The sequence below is a fragment of the Pristis pectinata genome, chromosome 20 (assembly GCF_009764475.1).
Source record: "Pristis pectinata isolate sPriPec2 chromosome 20, sPriPec2.1.pri, whole genome shotgun sequence".
NCBI classification, from domain to species: domain Eukaryota; kingdom Metazoa; phylum Chordata; class Chondrichthyes; order Rhinopristiformes; family Pristidae; genus Pristis; species Pristis pectinata.
The window spans coordinates 5,245,943-5,266,116 of NC_067424.1; the positions used below are offsets into that span (position 1 = coordinate 5,245,943).

The window sequence follows — 20,174 nt, forward strand, 5'->3', positions numbered from 1 at the left end:
GACTCTTCATAAGCAAGAAGGTGAAAGATTACCACAGGAATCCAGAGTTGAGGTTACCATGAACTTACTAAATGACAGAACAAGATTGAGGGACTGAGTGACTAATTTGAATGATTGGGAATGAAGATTGTGGTAATTGGGAATTGGTTTATTATTGTTGCATGTACCGAGAAAAGCTTTTGTTTGCGTGCCATCCATTTCATACATACTGTAAGTACATCGAGATAGTCAAAAGGAAAAACAGTATGCAGAGTATAGTGTTACAGTTAAAGAGAAAGTGCAGGCAGACAAATAAAGTGCAAGGTCCATGATGAGGTGGATTGAGAGATCAAGAGTTCATCTTTATTGAATAAGAGGTCCATTCAAGAGTCTGATAACAATGGGATAGCAGCTGTCCTTGAGCCTGGTGGTACGTGCTCTCAAGTTTTTGTATCTTCTGCTTGATGGGAGGGGGGGAGAAGAGTGGCTGGGGTGACAGGGGTCCTTGATTATGTTGGGTGTTGTCCCGAGGCAGCGGGGAGTGTAGACGGAGTCAATGGAGGGGAGGCTGATGGACTGGGCTGCGTCCACAACTCTCTGCAGTTTCTTGCGGGAGGGGTGCGTGATTCTGTTGGCTGCTTTCCCAAGGCAGTGGGAAGTAAAGAGTGCAAGCAATGAAACCAGGCCCCATGAGCCTTCTCTGCCATTCAATAAGTGGGTGAAGACTCCGTTTTCTGTCTTCAAAGAGGACCTGGATAAATATTTGAAAGCATAAAAACTGCAAGGCAAGGGTGAGGGATAGGCCTGAATAATTGCTCAGCTAGGAGTTAGCAATGATTTGATTGGCCAAATAGACATAACGAGTTTGTGATTCTATGATTCTTGCCATCAAGCCACTACGTGAACTAACCTGAGGATAATAGACAAAGAGCGGGTCATTACCATAGAACAGTCCCACCACTTTTCAGTGGTTTTCTCAAACTATAGCATGTTTAAACTTAGAAAAAATTAGGAGTGGTACTGTTGATCCTTCGCTTAAATTTGAGGAAGTTTGGAGACCATTTATTCGATATTTTCATATGATATAAGCAGACCTTTTTCAGATCCCTTTCAATAACCCTTGAACACAGGAGCGGAGCTGACGATATAATGTTTTTTTCTTTTTAATTGAAGAAATATCAGTCCAGTTTTTAGGGGTTTTTTGGTTTATTAACGTTTTTTGATTTGGGGGTTCTTTCATATAATTAAATTTCATTTCTTTTCAATCTTTCCTTTTGTATTCGTTCAGTTAAGAGAGCAGGAGGTCAAGATTACTTTTTTTTTACTCCTTGTGATTATATATATATATATTAACCGTTATGATTGCTATCCTGACCTCTTTGTACTGTATGTATAATTACTCATGTTATATATGTTATTTTGTACTAATTTGAAAATTAATAAAAAGATTGAAAAGGAAAGAAAGAACATAGCACAGTACAGCACAGGAACAGGCCCTTCAGCCCACAATGCTGTGCCGAACTAATTAAGCTAATTATGCCTATTAACTAATCTCTTCTGTCTACACAATGTCCATATCCCTCCGTTCTACACATTCATGTACCTATCTAAGAGCCTCTTAAACGCCTCTATTGTATCCGCCTCCACCATCACCCCTGGCAGCGCATTCCAGGCACCCACCACTCTCTGTATTAAAAAACTTACCCCGCACATCTCCTTTGAACTTACCCCCTCTCACCTTAAATGCATGCCCTCTAGTATTAGATATTTCAATCCTGGGAAAAAGATACCTGCTGTCTACACTGTCTGTGCCTCTCATAATTTTATGAACTTCCATCAGGTCTCCCCTCAGCCTCCACCGCTCCAGAGAAAACAACACAAGTTTTTCCAACCTCTCCTTATAGCACATGCCTTCTAATCCAAGCAGCAACCTGGTGAACCTCCTCTGCACCCTCTCCAAAGCCTCCACATCCTTCCTGTAATGGGACGACCAGAATTGAATGCAATACTCCAGATATGGCCTGACCAGAATTGTATAAAGCTGCAACATAACTTCCTGACTGTTGAACTCAGTGCCTCAACTAATAAAGGCAAGCATGCCGTACACCTTGTTTACCACCCTATCATAGAACATAGAACAGTACAGCACAGGAACAGGCCCTTTGGCCCACGATGTTGTGCTGAACTAATTAAACCAGCAAATGCTGAGCTAAAATAATCCCTTCTGCCTACACAATGTCCATACCCCTCCATTCTCTGCATATTCACGTGCCTATCTAAGATCTTCTTAAATGCCTCTGTTGTATCTGCCTCCACCACCACCCCTGGCAGCACATTCCAGGCACCCACCACTCTCTAGGTGGGGGAAAAAAAAACTTGCCACACGCATCTCCATTGAAGTTACTCCTCTCTCACCTTAAATGCATGCCCTCTGGTATTAGACATTTCAACCCTGGGATAAAGTTACTGACTGGCTACTCTATCTACCCCTCTCATAACCTTATAAACTATTGACTTTTGCAGCCAATTACTCATTAATTATTAGCTAATTAATTATTTCTCTGATGTCCTGGTGGGATAAGGGAAGTCGATCCTGACAGCAAACATTCACATTTGTTCCTCTTCTCTCAGGAATCAACGCCTTTCAAAACAGGATCAGCAAATGTAGGCTCCGTCTTATTAAAGTCATAAAGAAAGTAATTGATTGGAGTTTCAATTTCTCAATCGAAGCACGAACTGAACTATAACGGCGCTGATGTGATTCTCACCCTAATCAAAAGCTAGGGGAAAAAAAAATCTTGATGCATTTGTCAGTGCTTGCACTTTGTGACAGTGTTAGAACGGACTTGCATTGCAATAATAAGACAGAGATGATATAATATGTGATTCTACAGCAGTGGGTCAATGGACAGCCGTTTCTTGTCTCTTAGAGTCATAGACCACGGAAACAGGCCCTTTAGCCCAGCTCGTCCATGCAATCTAAGTTGCCCAACTGAGGTAATCCCATTTGCCTGCGTTGGCCAATATCCCTCGAAACCTTTCCTAGCCACGAACCTGTCTAAATGTCTTTTAAACATTGTAGTTGTACCCATCTCTACCACATCCTCTGGCAGCTCATTCCATATACCAACCACCCTCTGTGTGAAACAGTTGTCCCTCGGATCCCTTTTAACTCTTTGCCCTCACACTTTATGCTCTCTAGTTTTGGACCCCTACCCTGGGGAAAGACTTTGGCTATTCACCTTGTCTATACCCCTCATGATTTTAATAAAAAAGGTTGCAGATTCAAGTCAGAAGATCGCAGCTTCAAGACCCACTGCAGAAACTTGAGTACAGCAATCCAGGCATTCACTCCAGTGGGGAACTAAAGTGGTGTTGCACTGGTGAAGTTGTCATTCTGTAGATGAATCATTGAACCAGAGGCCAACATGTTCTCTCCAAGTGTTTCAAAATATCCCATGGGACTAATTTCACAAGAGCAGGGAGTTATACCCAGTTCCCTGGCTAAAATTTATCCCTCAATCGAGACTGCTAAAACAGATCATCTTGGCATTTTCACACTGCTATTTGTGGGAGCTTTCTACGTACAAATTAGCTGCCAATTTTTCTATATTACAACAATGAGTAGACTTTGAAATGAATTTTGTTCACCGTACAGCATCGTTGCAATCATAGCTCATTGAAGAGAAAAGTTGCCTTCGGTAAACTTTGGTCATGAAGAGCACTTTATAAATGCGAGGCTTTTGACTTTTTTGGCTCATCATCTGTTTAAAAAAAATGTTATTTTGCATTTGTCATTGCATTCAATACTTTAGTCCTTCTAAGGTAAAGTCTAAAGTATTGAATGCAATGACAAGTTTAGTTATGGTACTTTTCTAGGCTATAAGTAAGCCTACTTATAGTTTACAAAGGAACCACAATTAAACACTATAAGATTCTTGGACAACCCAGTCTACCCATAACACAAGAGTTGCACTCTTGCCTGAGGGTCAAAAGTTAAGCATGACCCCAGATACTGGAGCACACAACCAAGGCTAACATTCCAGTGCCATACTGAAAGTCGAAAGTTGAGTTTCTTGTCATATGCACAAGTACATGTGTGCACAGGTGCAATGATAAACTTACTTGCAGCAGCACACAGCATCAGAGACACAACATTCACAAGAAAAGCTTAAACTATACAAAGTTATACAAGAAAGAACACAACTAGAAAAAAAAAGTCCATTGTAGTGCAAAGTGATCAAAGTGGTCATAGTGATTAGGGTTGTGCCGGTCGGTTCAAGAACCAAATGGATGAAGGGAAGTAGCTGTTCTTGAACCTGGTACTGTAAAGAAGTGCTGCAGTGTCAGGGACTTGAATGGGTATGACATAACTTGCAGAAGGGTGGGGGCATTCTCCCTGGTATTCTTTATATTTTTCAATTAAATTCTTCATATCAAGCATCATTTGAGAAATTCCCTCCTTAGAATAGCCATTCAGTCAGCCAAGACATTAATGGCTCCACCGTTCTCGGTGGTAGCTTCAATTGCTCTTACCCAGCCTACCCTCCCCACTTCATCACCTTTCTTTCCTCCTCTAAGTTACTCCCTAACACCTCCTCATTTGACCAAGTCTTTAATCGTCCACTCTGATAGCTCCTTAAGTGGTTTGAAATTTTTGTCTGATAAGGCTCCAGCAACCTCCCTTTGCACGTTTCACTCTATTGCTATGCTAAAGGTACAAGTTGTTGTCTCTGTCTAGATGGAAAGTTTTGACTGTAATTTTTAGTTTGCAATGTGACGTCAAAAGGTAATTGCACACAGAAGAACGGAGAAATAATCTTCAGGGGCTTAGCTTCAAACAGCAACATATCTTGGTTCTTAGAGATACAGCTGCCATGTCCCCATTTTCTTTCCTTTGCAGGTCTCTTGCTTAATAGCTAAGTTGCAGCAATTGTGCGTGCAACCCAGCGGTGTAGTGGGTAGGAATTTGCAGCTCTGTGGTCACATGCTGCAGCATCAACATTGACTCGTATCTGAATCTATTGGTTACAGCGATGGCGAGTATGATCAGTTCTTAGTCAAGCCAGCAGGGGGACACCTTGTGATGTTACCTGTGGCAGGGAAAGATTGGCATATTACATAAGAAAGAGAAGGGCAGTGGTTCAGTCCCTCAATCCCGTTCCATCGTTCAATAGAATCTTCTACCTCAGCACCAGTTTCCTCTCCTTTCCACATAACCCTTGATTTCCCAAATATTCAGAAATATCTTCCGGTTCTGGAATGGTTCTGGAGTGGAATTGATTTATTATTGCCACATGTACTGAGATACAGTGAAAAACTTTGTTTCAGAATCAGATTTATTGTCACTGACTTAGATGTCGCTTGCGTGCCATCCAGACAGATCATTCCATGGTGGTATAAAAAGAAAACAGAATGCAGAATATAGTGTTGCAGTTACGGAGAAAGTGCAGTGCAGGTAGGACAAATAAAGCGCAAGGGCCACAACGGGGTAGATTGGGAGATCAAGAGTTCAGCCTGTAGCATGTGAGAGGTCCGTTCAAGAGTCTGATAGCAGTGGGGTGGAAGCTGTCCTTGAGCCTGGTGGTCCATGCGCTCATGCCCGATGGAAGGGCGGAGAAGAGAGAATGTCTGGAATGGGAGGGGTCCTTAATTATGTTGGCTGCTTTCCCAAGGCAGCGGGAAGTGTAGACAGAGTGAGTGGAGGGGAGGCTGGTTTGCATGATGGACTAGGCTGTGTTCACAACTCTCCCCAAATTCTTGCGGTCTTGGGCAATCAATGAATGACCCTCTATGGTAGAGCATTCTAAGACTCACCATCCTTTGAGTCAGTCTCAGTTCTAAGCACCCTATTCCTTATTTTGAGACTCTGAGCCCAGTCCTAGACTCCTTTGTCAGAGGAAGAATCCTTCCTGCCAAGTGCTCTAAGAATTTTATATGTTTCAATGAGAACATCTCTCATTTTTCTAAACTCCAGAGAACCAAACCCTAATCTGCTTAATCTCTCTTTACATGTCAGACCTGTTATACCAGGAAACACTCTGGCAAACCCTCATCGTAACCCTCTGAAACACTGCGATGGTTCAAGAAGGCAGCTCTCGATCACTTTCTCAAGGACAATTAGGGCGAGACAATAAATTCTGGTCTTGTGAGTGATGACCAGTTCCCATTGTGAAAGCAGCAGAAGATGGATGTAGTCTACATGGATTTTAGTCAGGCATTCGACAAGGTCCCTCATTATTGGCTAATCCAGAAGATTAGGATGCATGAGATCCATGGTGATTTGGCCATTTAGATTCAGAACTGGCTTGCCCATGAAAGACAGAGGGCGGTGGTTGATGGTGCTTATTCTGGATGGAGGTCCATGACCAATGGTGTTCCACAGGGATCTGTACTGGGACCTCTGCTGTTTGTGATATTTATAGATGGCTTAGATGAAAACATTGATGGGTGGGTTAGTAAATGTGCAGATGACACAAAGATTGGGGGCGTCGTGGATAGTGTAGAAGACTGGCAAAGGATCCAGTGCGATACAGATCAGTTGCAGATATGGGTAGAGAAATGGCAGATGGAGGTTATTCCAGGCAAGTCTGAGGTGTTGCACTTTGGGAGATCAAATGTAAAGGGACAGTACACAGTTAATGGCAGGGCCCTTAGCAGCGCCGATGTACAAAGGAATCTTGGCATCCAAATTCATAGCTTCTTGAAAATGGCTGCACAACTTGAAAGTGCAGTAAAGAAGACATATGGCATGCTTGCCTTTATTAGTCGAGGCACTGAGTTCAAGAGTCAGGAAGTTACGTTGCAGCTTTATAAAACTCTGGTTAGGCTGCATCTGGAGTATTGCATTCAGTTCTGGAAGGATGTAGAGAGGGTGCAGAAGAGGCTCACCAGGATGCTGCCTGGATTAGAGGGCATGTGCTATAAGGTGAGGTTGGACAAACTAGGGATGTTTTCTTTGGAGCGGTGGAGGCTGAGGGGAGACCTGATAGAAGTTTAAAAAATTATGAGAGGCTATAGATAGAGTAGACAGCCAGTATCTCTTTCCCAGGGTCAAAAAATCTAATACTACAGGGCATACATTTAAGGCAAGAGGGGAAAGTTCAAAGGAGATGTACGGGGCAAGTTTGATACTCAGAGAGTGGTGGGTGCCTGGAATGAGCTGCCAGGGGTGGTGGTGAAGGCAGATATGATAGTGGTGTTTAAGAGGCTTTTAGATGGTATATTTAGATGAATATGCAGGGAATGGAGGGATATGGATATGGTGGTTTGATGGACGGCACAACATGGTGGGCCGAAGGGCCTGTTTTGTGCTGTATGGTTCTATGACATTGCAGGCAGAAGAGATTAGCTTAATTATTAGTGGGCGGAAGGTCATGCTCCTGTGCTGCACTGTTCTATGTTCTAATGATATAAACACCCAGATCACTGGGCACTGCCAAGGGTGGAGAGAATGAAAGGTCAAGGAGGAAGTGTGACCAACTTACACATGACATCAACATATCTGCACCATAGTAATCTTAGGGAAGACTTTGAGAAAATGACGTTCAATGCTGGGCTATCTGCACTGTTGTGGAAATGCAAGGGGAAAGGTTTTCGTTGATACTCATGCTGATACTAAGTTGTATGTGATGATTGAAGCATTATTTTATAAGTAAGCAAGTTGAATAGCCAAGAAGCCAGGCTGTTACCTGTACTGCCAAAGCCCCAAGCATCAGAATTTCCTCACTAAACCTCTCTACCTCTCCTTTAAGATGTTCGTTAAAAGATATTTCTTTGAACTAGCTCTTGGTCACGTGCCCTAATACATCTAAGGATCACTTTCAATGTTTATGTTGATAAAGCACTTTTGATCAGAATCATAGAATCGTACAGCATGGAAACAGGCCATTCAGCCCAACTCATCCATGCTGGCCAGTGAGAATTCTTCCCTATTAATCCCATTTCCCAGCACTTGGTCTGTAGCCTTCATTTGGCAATTTCTTTGGCGATTCAGTTGTTCATCTGATCACTTCTTAAATGCTGTCAGGGACCCCAGCTTCCATCTCTCTCTCAGGCAGTGTATTCCAGGTGCCTGCTACACTCTGGGTGAAAAAGGTCCCCCTCAGATCTAAATCTCTTTCCTCTTACCCTTAATCTTTGTCTTCTAGTTTTATCTGCCTCTGGTACAGGGAAAAGTTTCCTGCAGTCCATCCTATCAATACCCCTCATAATTTTAAAGACAGCAATCACGTCCCCTCTTAATCTCCCTCAGTACAGGGTAAAAACAATAACAGAATACAGAGTAAAGTGTCACAGCTACAGGGAAGTGCATTGCAGGTAGACAATAAGGTGCTAGGTGATAACAAGGTAGATTGTGAGGTCAAGAGTCCATCTCATCGGATAAGGAACCGTTCAATAGTCTTATCACCGTGGGATAGAAGCTGTCCTTGAGCCTGGTGGTACGTGCCCTCAGGCTCCTGTATCTTCTGCCTGATGGGAGAAGAAAGAGAGAATGACCCAGGTGGGAGGGGTCTTTGATTATGATTTGGCCTCAACTGCCTTCTGTAGTAGAGAATTCCACAGATTCATGACTCCTTGGGTGAAATAAATGTCTCCTCATCCCACTCCTAATTGGTTTATCCTGTATTCTCAGGAAGTGACCCTGTTTCTGGACTTCCCACTATCAGGAACATCCTTCCTGCATTCAGTCTGTCCAGTCTTATTATGAGATCTCCTCTCATTCTCCTAAATTCTAGTAAAAATAGGCCCAATTGACCCAATCTCTCTCCATAGAACACAGAACAGCACAGCACAGGAACAGGCCCTTCGGCCCACGATGTTTTGCCAAACTAATTAAATTAGTAATTAAATGCCCAACTAAACTAATCCCTTCTGCCTACACAATGTCCATCTCCCTCCATTCTCTGCACATTCATGTGCCTATCTAAGAGCCTCTTATACGCCTCCATCATATTTGCCTCCACCCTTGGCGGTGCATTCCAGACACCCACCACTCTCTGTGTAAAAAAACTTGCCCCGCACATCTCCTTTGAACTTACCCCTAATGTATGATTCATACGGAATCATGTTCAGTGTACGGACACCAGCCTCTCCTCCTTGGACTCTGTCTTTACCTCTCGCTGCCTTGGTGAAGCAGCCAGCATAATCAAAGACCCCACCCACCCGGGTCATTCTCTCTTCTCCCCTCTTCCATCAGGTAGAAGATACAGGAGCCTGAGGGCACATACCACCAGGCTTAAGGACAGATTCTATCCCACTGTGATAAGACTATTGCACGGTTCCCTTATATGGAGATGGACTCTGACTCACGATCTACCTTGTTGTGACCTTGCACATTACTGCACTGCACTTTCTCTGTAGCTGTGACATTTTGTACTGTTATTGCTTTTACCTGTACTACCTCAATGCTCTCTGTACTAACTCAATGTAACTGCACTGTGTAATGAATTGACCTGTACGAATGGTATGCAAGTCAAGTTTTTCACTGTATCTCAGTTCAAGTTACAATAATAAACCAATACCAATACATCATACGATTTCTGTTCTTCCAGGAATCAGCCTGGTTAACCTTCACTGAATTCAAAGTAAGAACGTCCCACCTCAGATAAAGAACAAGACTTCACACCATACTCAATATGCAGCCTCACGAAGGCCTTGTACAAGCATGACATCCCTTGCCCTACATTTCATTTCCCTTGTTACCAAGGCCAACGTACCATTTGCCTTCTAAGCCACCTACCACAGCTGCTTACTTCCATTACGTCCCATCCAAAGGATGTTGGAAAATCACCACTATTTCTAGGACTACTCCATGTACTCTGGGGTTCAGACTATGAGGCCCTGGAGACTTATCGACCTTCAATCCCACCAATTTCCTGAACTAATGCTGATTTACTTCAGTTCCTCCCTCTCCCTCCACCCAGGGCTCCCTAACACTTTGGGAAGGTTACTTCTGCCCTTCTATGTGAACAAAAAACAAAGTATTTGTTGAATTGGTCTGTCATTTCTTTGCCCTCGGTGTAAATTCAACCTGTTTCTGACTAAAAAGGGCCTACATTTGTCTTCACCGATCTTTTTCTCTTCACGTCAATTGAACCAGCACAATGGCACAGCCAGTAGAGCCACTACCTCACTACCTCGAACCTACCTGGGTTCGATCCTGACCTGTGGTGCTGTCTGTGTGGGTTTGTGTGTTCTCCCCGTGAACATATGATAAGATTAGATATCTTTATTAGTCACATGTACATCGAAACATCGCATGCCCACAACTTCCTAACTCGTACGTCTTTGGAATGTGGGAGGAAACCGGAGCACCTGGAGGAAACCCACGCAGACACGGGGAGAACGTACAAACTCCTTACAGACAGCAGCAGAATTGAACCTGGGTCGCTGACACTGTAATAGCGTTATTGCTAACCATGCCTGCCCATATGGGTCTCCTTTGGGTGCCCTGGTTTCTTCCCACATCCCAAAGACATGCGGATTGATAGGTTAATTGACTGCTCTAAGTTGCCCCTAGTGTGTAGGTGGGTGGCAGAATCTGGGGGGAGTTGATAAGAACGTGGGGAGAGTAAAAAAAATGGAATCAATGAAGGATTGGGGTAACTGGGTCAGCAGGAGGTCAGTGGACTGAAAGACTTGTATCTCTTTATGATTCTATGACTCTAAACTTTCATTGTCTGTTCCTATGTCCCCTTAATCTTCCCCTCTTAATTAATCCTTTAATATCCCTTTGTTGTGTTTGAAAGTAATTCCAGTCTTCTTTTGAAAGATGCTGCTGGACTTGCAAAGATTGCTGCTAATCCTTTCCCGTTGCTCAATACCCAGTCTAGGATGGCCTGCTGTCTAGTTGGTTCCTCAACCTATTGGCCCAGGTGGACTCTCGACCTCGTTATGGCCCTTGCACCTTATTGTCTGCCTGCACTGCACTTTCTCTGTAACTGTAACGCTTTATTCTGCATTCTGTTATTGTTTTCCCTTGTACGACCTCAATGCACTGATGTGATGAAATGATCTGTATGGATGGCATGCAAAACAAAGTTTTCCACTGTACTTTGGTACATGTGACAATAATAAACCAATTTACCAGTTTTACCAGTTGTACCCATATTCCACATGTTTCTAACTTCTTGTTTAATGCCATCTCCAATTAATGTCGGGTTGTCTGTATTTCAATCTCACTAAAAGTTTCCGCCCCTTTGTATTTCTTAACTCACCATTATCATCCAAGCTAATATCCTTCCTCATCATTACACTAATCTCCTCCTTAATCAGAAGACTAGCCCACTTCCCTGTCCCTTTCGCCTGCACTTCCTAAGTATTGAATACCCCGGATGTTTAGTTCCCAACCTGGGTCACCCTGCAGCCACAATCCCAAAGGTTGTTGTTGGTTGAGTTGTCGAGTTGTCATTGTTGCTGTGTTGTTACATTAAGCTACACTGTTGTGGTTGACAATGTTCCTTCTGTTGTTGATGATGCTGTTTTGAGTTGTTCTTGTTGTTGTAGCTGGTGGTGGAGTGGTTGAGACCATACCAAAGCAGATTTGTTAGTACATGTTTCCTGCTCCATCAGATTATACCCCAGCTCTTCACACTCCTTGTACAATGCCATTCTCAGCTTGCTGAATTATCGCCCCAAACATTTCTATAAGTTTCTTACGATGCAAGTTCAATCCTGACCTCGGGCGCTGCCTGTGTGGAGTTTGCATGTTCTCCCCGTGACCGCGAGGATTTCCTCTGGATGCTGTGGTTTCCTCCCACATTGTAAAAGGTGTGCAAATTGTTACGTTAGTTGGGCACCCCAAGTGTGCAGGTGAGTGGCAGAATCTGGAGGGGGGAGGGGGGAGGGAGGAGGGGGGGGTTAATGGGAATGAAGGGGGGAGAAAAGATAGGGTTAATGTAGGATCAGTGTAGGTGGGCTGTTAATGGTTGTCACGGATACGGTGAGACAAAGGGCCAGTTTCTGTGCTGTGTCTCTCAATATCTCTCTCTGTCTCTACGTCAAGTAAAGTGCCGATAATATCTTCAGTGCTGAAACAAATGCCACCAATTCATGTGCTGAGCTGTTGTTTTACCTGATCATGATGAGAAGTAAAGGTGGCAAATTACTGATCACCGGCAAGGGTACAGAGGTACCACGCTAGTACTTGGTATGGGAGCTGCATTAAGATCACCGCAGGTCATGACTAAGGGCCAAGGAAGATGTTCTGCTGCTTGGAAGTATATATAGAGTGAGGGAGACACAAGAGACGGACTACAGATGCTGGAATCTAGATGAAAAACACGATGATACTGGAGGAACTCAGCAGGCCAGGCAGCATCCATGGAGAAAAGCAGGTGGTCAACGTTTTGGGTCAGGACCCTTCTTCAGGACTGACCCTTCCTCAGTCCTGAAAGTTCTAAGAGACTGCAGATGCTGGAATCTGGAGGAACTCAATGGGTCGAGCAGCATCTGTGGGGGGAAAGGAATTGTCAACGTTTCAGGTCATCACTCTGCATCAAGACTCAACGCAGGTTTTGATGCAAGGATTTTGACCCAAAACGTCGACAATTTCTTTCCTCCCACAAATGCTGCTCGACCCACTTGAGTTCCTCCAGCCGAATGCTTGACGTTTAGAACTCCCATATATGGAGGTTTTAATCCCATATGTTTTTCCAAGCTGCAGAATGTTGTGGTAGAACCAAACTTACCAAAGAATGAAAGAATATTCCAAAGCAGATGGGAGACAGTGAAGTCTTTCGTCATGTAGTCCCTGTTGGTGAAGTAGGAAATGCAGCAGCTAAGTTGGACGTAGAAAGCTCTGGGAAGCAGCAACCGGGTAATAATCAGGAATTTTTTGTTTAGTGATGAGGGAAAAGCATTGGGCAGGATCATCAGGAAAAATTCACCTCATCTTCTACAAAATAGTCACATGCAGTGTTTTTCATTTGCCTGCAAGAGGACACAGAGTTTCAATCTAAAATCTCATCTCAAAGCTGGCACCTGCAACATTGAGGTGCCCCCTCAGCACTGCCCTGGAATGCCAACCAAGACTTCCACGTCTAACTCAGTGTCATACAGTCATTCGGCCCAACTGGTCCATGCCGACCAAGATGCCCATCTAAGCCAGTCCCATTTGCTTGCATTTGGCCCATGTCCCTCTAAACCTTTCCTATCCATGTACCTGTCCAAGTGTCTTTTAAATGTTGTTATTGTACCTGCCTCAACCACTGCCTCTGGCAGCTCGTTCCATATATGCACCACCCTCTGTGTGAGGAAGTTGCCCCTCAGGTCCCTTTTAAATCTTTCCCCTCTCACGTTAAACCTGTGCCCTCTAGTTTTTGATTCCCAGTGAAGTGGGATTTGAGCCCACAACCTTCTGACTCAAGTGAGAGAGGATGAACAACCAGCTGGCAACGATACAGCACCCCCACGATAAAATATATGGATTAAACTTGGCTTGAATCCTTAATTGGTACTGTTGTTACACATTCCCCCTTGCTTACATTGCTAAATTTGTAATGCAACTATATCCTTCTTTACAGGAAACCTCAAGAGAAGACACACTGGACTGGATAACATGCTAGCAAGTGCGAGGAGATTGCTACTGCATTAAGCAATACCCTTCTCCCAGCTGGTGAGTCTATCAAATTGTTCTCTGAAAAGGAGAAGCTGAAAATAATAGGGTAAACCACAAGATAAGAGGCCAAAAGTACAGGGTAAAGAATAGTGATAATACTTGACTTCTCCACAGTAGGATGTCACTGGAAGGGACTCATTTATTGCCAGTATTTATCGCGAGCACTTATTGCGCAGCCCTCATTGGTCTTGGCAAGGTGGTGGTGAGCCACCTTCTAGTGAAGTTACTCCCATAGCACTGAAGTGAAGGGAGCTCCAGGATTTGGACCCAATGGTGATGAAAGAACAGAAATATGTTTCCAAATCAGCATAGAATGCTGGGCCATTTCAGGACATAGTTTAGTACTAACACGTATTGAATATTTGAACTATTTCCAATTTTTATTTTTCACTTTGACCATCCACACTATTTTTAAAGAGACAAACACTTTGTTGAAAATCTGAAGTCAAACTGTCCAGAATGGGTAATGACAAGAGATTTCCTTCCTTGAAGGACATTAGTTAAGCAGGTGGATTTTTACAATGTATTGGTATTGGTTTATTATCGTCACTTGTACTGAGGTACAGTGAAAAACTTGTCTTGCATACCGATCATACAGATCAACTCATTACACAGTGCAGTTACATTGTGTTAGTACAGAGTGCATTGAGGTAGTACAGGTAAAAACAATAACAGTGCAGAGTAAAGTGTCACAGCTACAGAGGATGTGCAGTGCAGGTAGACATTAAGGTGCAAGGTCACAACAAGGTAGATTGTGAGGTCAGAGTCCATCTCATCATATAAGATGATGTTCCAGTAGTCTTACTTTCATCGTTGCTGATTCCAGTTCTTTTCTGATTTATTTAATTCAATCTCAATTCCCCTCATGTGGTGGATTTGAACTCAGAACATGGATCCTGGCTTCGAGTCCTGTAGCATAATAGTACATGACCACATGAATATCTACAACCTTGCCTTTATCTTACTGGAAAACTATGAAAATTCCAAAACTGATCATAAACTTCCAAAAGTAAAATATTACCAATGCCAAAAATCTGAAATGAAATGGAAAATTCTAGAAATACTCAGCAGATCAGGCAACATCTGGGACAATAGAAGCGGAGTTAACCTTTCAATCAGTGATATTTTGTCAGGACTCACTGACTGGAAAACTAAAATGGAAACTCAAAGAAACAAAATAAGAAGGAGTAAAGAGGATACCTGTTGCAAAAAGTTACATTAATGATGGATAAGCCTGGGTAGAGAATTGTACTGAGCATGTCTGTGGATCCACTGTACAAGTATTGCAGGCAGTGATTAGTGGGAGTTCAGTCCTCTCAGAACCTGGAGCACTGTACTTGAGAGACAAAGGATTTCAGATGCTGAAGTAAATCCCAGGGATCACTGTAAAAATGACTTACAACAAAGAGTCTCTTCTCACAACTTCAGGATGTCCCAGCTGAGGGAGACACAAGAGACTGCAGACGCTGGAATTTGGAGCAACAAAGAATCTGCTGAAGGGACTCAGTGGGTCGAGCAGGACCTGATACAGGGTGTCAACCTGAAACGTCGACAATTCCTTTCTCCTCAGAGGTGCTGCTCAACCCGCTGAGTTGATCCAGCAGATTGTTTGCTGCTTACAGCTCGGGAAGTACTTTTTGAAGTGTAGTCATTGTTGTAATGATGAAAATCCAGCAGCCACATTAAATAGAGCAAGTTACCGCAAGAAGAAATGTGATAATGTCCAGATAATCCTTTTTTGTGATGTTTAGAGTACTTAAGGTATTATTAAATAAAACTACATGGTACCTAAACTGTGCACAGGACCAGTGAAAATATATTAACACTATTGAAGGTCTGCTCAGATCTACTTGCTCCAAACCTTGGCCAACCGGAACCCAGACCCACCTGCAGCCAATCCAAGGCCAATCCAACCCAACTATAGCCAATCTGAACCTGACTCAACCACAACCAATCTGAAACCAACCCAACACCGTCAATCTTAGCCCAACCCCACTATGGCCAGTCCAAACCCAGCCCAACACAACTGTCGCCAATCCAAACCTGACCCAACTATGGTCAATATGAACCTGACTCAAACACATCCAATCCAAAACTGACTTGATCTGAGGATGAGGACATTTTTTTTCTCCAAACCCAACCCAATCATTGCCAACAATCTTGAATATGCTATTGATCTGTCTGAGGACAAGGCATCAGATACTTATCAAGAACAGAGGACACATACAGTAATACAAAGCAGATCATCCTATCCTGGATAACATACTAAAACAGATCAACACAACCCAACCTGATACAGAACACACCCTACCTGACGTAATTCAACACGTGGTTGGATTCCATCACATTTGAGTTGGAAAGCCATTTTCCAGATCCTACATTAATTACTAGCTCATGTAATTTATGTTAATCATACCGATCTAATTTCAACCTTGGAAAACAATCTAGACTGACTGTTACTGGTATTGATATTGGTTTATTATTGCCACAAGTAGTAAGATGCAGTGGAAAGCTTTTGTTTTGCGTGCCATCCAGACAGATCATGCCTTACATAAGTCCATCGAGGTAGTACAAAAATAACTAAAGGATGCAGAACAGAGAAAGTGCAGTGCAAGTAGAAAATAAACTGTAAGGGCTACAACGAGGTAGACTGGGAGATCAAGTGTTCATTCTTTAGTGTATGAGGTTTTTATACACCTAAAAGAGTCTGTTCAAGATTCTAATAACAGTGCTTTTAGACCTGCTGTCTCATGAATAACATCTTAAACAGACTCTTTTAGGTGTATAAAAACTTGGCAAAATATGGGCTAAGAGCAGAGGAGTTATATCTGACATCCCTCACCCAACAACACTAAAACAGATAATCTGGTCGTCATCACACTTGTGGGAGCTTGCCATACACAAAATGGCCCCCTAATCCCTATGTTATACCAGTGACTGCACTCTGCAGTATTCCACTGACTGTAAAACATTTTAGGCATCCTGATGACATGTCATATGAAAGCAAGTTATTTATTTCTTGATTTTTCTGGAGTTTTTACCTGTTTCGGTTGTTTCCCCTGGCTGGGTTTCGAGAACCAGCAATCATAGACTCAAAATAAGAGGTCTGCCATTCAGGACAGAGAGCAGAAGAAATTTTTTCACCCAGGATGACAAATCGTTGGCATTCCAACCCCATAGAGGTCCAATCACTAAGTATATTCAAGATACCTAGATATTAAGAGAATCAAGGAATATAGGGTTACCAGGAAAATGAAGTCATGATTTTATTAAGTGACAGAGAAGGCAGAAGGGGCTGGATGGCCTATTCTTGATTCGGTTTCTCTCCTGACTTTCACCTCCTTTCTCATTTCATTCTCTAACGATGCCTTAGATAACCCGCGGTTAAAATGTTGCATCAATCTGTATAAAATGTGAGCTGTATATTTAACTGAGATCGATCGTGGATCTAATACTAGAAACTAAACAAGGCTTTGCTGAGACACGAAGCTGTATTTAACATTGCATATTATTAACATCGATTGATATTCATGGTTGTGCATGGATTAGAGAGATGAACCTGGAATTGCCTTGGTATCAAGGTTAGAAAAAGGAAGGGACTGCACATTGAACAGGGAAGTGTAAAGCAAAAAATAATCTGCTAGAAGAACTCAGCAGATCAGGCAGCATCTGTGGAGGCAGAGCGATGGTCGAGACATCAGAACTGAGAGTGTAGTGGGGGATAAAGTGGTGAGACAGGAGCTGGCTGGTGATAGGTGGAACCAGGTGAGGTGGGGGATGCAGGGCAGATGGAGGAGCTAGGAGTTTAGAGACAGAGGGTGATAGGCAGAGACACACAAGGACCGTGGAGGAACACGTGGATGTAGTACCAAGTCCTGGTGACAAGTTGTCATGGAGCAGTAGACACAACAGTGAGAGAGGGACTCAGAGCTCCCAGCAAAGAGAGGATGAGAACTTCTATGCCAACATACCTTGAAGAGAATTTACAGTGGAGTAGTACTCAAACATTTGAAGTGCCCTGTTAGTGGGGCGCTTCCAACACTAACAGGTTTAAGCTATCTTTTCAATAATATTTTAATAATGTGGACGTACCTTAATGAACAACAGGTTAGAAACGTAGAATCACGAACGAGGAGATGTTCTGGGCCCATGGGTCAGAGAGATAAACTTGATCAAAGGCGTAAACTGATCCCAAGAGAACTGATTTAGTTTTGAAACAGATCATAAAGTGCTGACATCTAGAACTTAAATTAATTTTAGAAGATGGATGAAAGAGGTTGCGATAAAATAACGGTCTGAAATTTTAACTTCACTGCTCCCTTTTATCTTCGACTGAAACTACCCGACCTGTCAACTTCCACAAAGCAGCCACTCAGAGCTCTCCAGCAAGGTCCCAAAGAGGGGAGGACTTCACTGATGGGAGGTCCTGTTGAAATGCTTTGAGACCCAGTTAAGCCCAACACCCGTGCTGAAGCAACCATCAAAGCTGTTAAAGAGCTTGAATTTTGGTTGAATATCTCTGACATTCAAAGCTTATACAAAATTTAACTTGCTTTTAAATTTTTATACATATAATTAAAACCCAGACAATTAAATACATTTAAATTAATTCAAAGAAGTGAAATATCTTATTCTTACCCTGCTCCCTCACATCTGTTCTTCTCCATTCAAGGTGAAGGTCTTTCACCAGATCTGAAGTGGGTCGATTTCCCAATGTAGTTTGTGATCTACCACTGTTATTCCTCTACTTATGAAAGAGATACCTTCCTGGAAAATGTTTGTTAAGTGAAATTTTGTCAATCGAAAAGGCCAGGCAAAGTTGTGGGCATTTTGGGTATAGTGAAGTCTTACCTATAGAATGTAGCTTGCATCAGAGCAAAAAATAGCTTTGGAAATCAAAGGTACGTACCACAATATAGCAAAATTTTGTAATTCAGGGAATTACTGGACTCCACAAGGATTCCAGTGTCAGAACATTCAGGAAATCCTTGGGGATCAGCCACACACAAGTCTGGGACTTCTTGAATGGGAATCCCAAATCACCAAAGTTACAGCACTGAAAGCTGACAGTTTTGAGCAGAATTGTCAATGTTTTAGCAGTAATTCTGAGCCTAAGTAACTCTTTTCAATGTTATTTTTGAAGTTGGCTGCAAGTTGCAACCCTCCAGTATCCATCTGTGTTCTTAGTTTGAGACCTGGTCTAGTGCTGCACAGTTCAAACTATTAACGAAAGGATTGCTGTTGAGATTCGCATTTTCAATGTGCTCCATCAGCCACAGATTGCAAAATCAGCTATTATAGATTTAAGAAGGAAGTAGTTTGGAAACTGCTGTGGCAGTGCAGTGCAGATGTTGTTGAGTTTCTTATGTATTGGTTCATCTCTGCAAGAGTGGCGGGGTAGGTGGCTGGTAGCATTTACTGAGAACTATACATGAGGCTACTGAGTCAAAGGGTCTGGAACTCTACTGAGGGGTGTGGAACCAACAGGACAATAGCTCAGATTGGGCTCGCACTGCCCCATCCTCTCTCACTATTACCAGGTCCAACCCTTGCTTCTACAGCTCTCCTGCAAGAGGCTAAATCCCAGGAGACGGACCATCAGACCCTGCCCCAGACTGCCTTAATGACATTATTATGAAGGGCCTTTGAATTGGCTTTATGAGATAATCAAAACTAGTTCAAAAGTATTTAAGTATCTTGCAAAAAGCTTGGAAAAATAAATTTACTTAAGGATGGACTAGAAATTAATTAAAACGTTGAGGAAGGTATAAAAAAGAAACAAGAATAAGCAAATTACCCACATTTACCCTTTTCAGTCAAGGTTGGTGACCCCATTGAAATGAATGGGTTTGACTGACATATGTCAGTCATGAAGCTTGGGGCCAGATGTGAAGTGCCTCTCGTCCCTCAGCTCAGATAGTTCGTGGTCCGACGCACCCAGCAACGGGGCAAGAGGTCACATTCACAGGATTCGAACTCTCCAGCTCGTTCCCGAATTCTGCGCTGGGAAAGCACGGGCACAGGAATCAGGGACACGCTGACACCACGCATAGCATCTGGCCAGTGGTTCTCCACACAGCTGCCAGCCAGAGAGCAGCACGATCTGGCACGGCATTTACTGATGCGCAGTGCTGATGTACCGCCTGGATGGGCTTCCTTTCTCTCCCCTGTCAGAAGCAGAACTAAACGGGACTGGGACAAGTGGATTTAGAAGTTGCCCTCCCATTTTAAGTTATGACTGATTTGCAGTTGGAGTCTGCCATGATTTTGTGTTACTGAGTGGTGTTGGCATAACATCAGACCAGCAAACATGGATGGGAGCCATTTGAAGATCTTCAGCCCTGACTGTCAGATTTGATGTGGTGCTTTGTGACATTTTTCTCTCTTTGTCTCACTTTGCCTTTTAATTCCTCTGCTTGTCTTTATTTACACAGATACATACACACACACACACACACACACACACACACACACCTCACACACACACACACACACCTCACACACACACACCTCACACACACACACCTCACACACACACACCTCACACACACCTCACACATACACAGACACACAC

General features: G+C 43.1%; 1 protein-coding gene and 1 long non-coding RNA gene across 2 annotated transcripts in view; one reads left to right on the forward strand and one right to left on the reverse strand.

Moving 5' to 3' along the window:
* Window positions 1–20,174, forward strand: part of LOC127580723 (G1/S-specific cyclin-D2-like) — a 339,518-nt gene that overhangs the window by 159,584 nt on the left and 159,760 nt on the right. The window contains exon 3 of the mRNA XM_052034506.1: window positions 13,506–13,597. The gene's annotated coding sequence lies outside the window, so the exon portion shown is untranslated. The remainder of the gene's footprint in view (window positions 1–13,505; window positions 13,598–20,174) is intronic.
* On the reverse strand, window positions 14,000–18,787 carry LOC127580725 (uncharacterized). Its single transcript, XR_007957873.1, has 5 exons — window positions 18,510–18,787; window positions 18,239–18,367; window positions 17,693–17,785; window positions 16,642–16,810; window positions 14,000–14,509 (listed from the first exon to the last, which is right to left on the reverse strand). It is a non-coding gene; the product is annotated as an uncharacterized LOC127580725 (long non-coding RNA).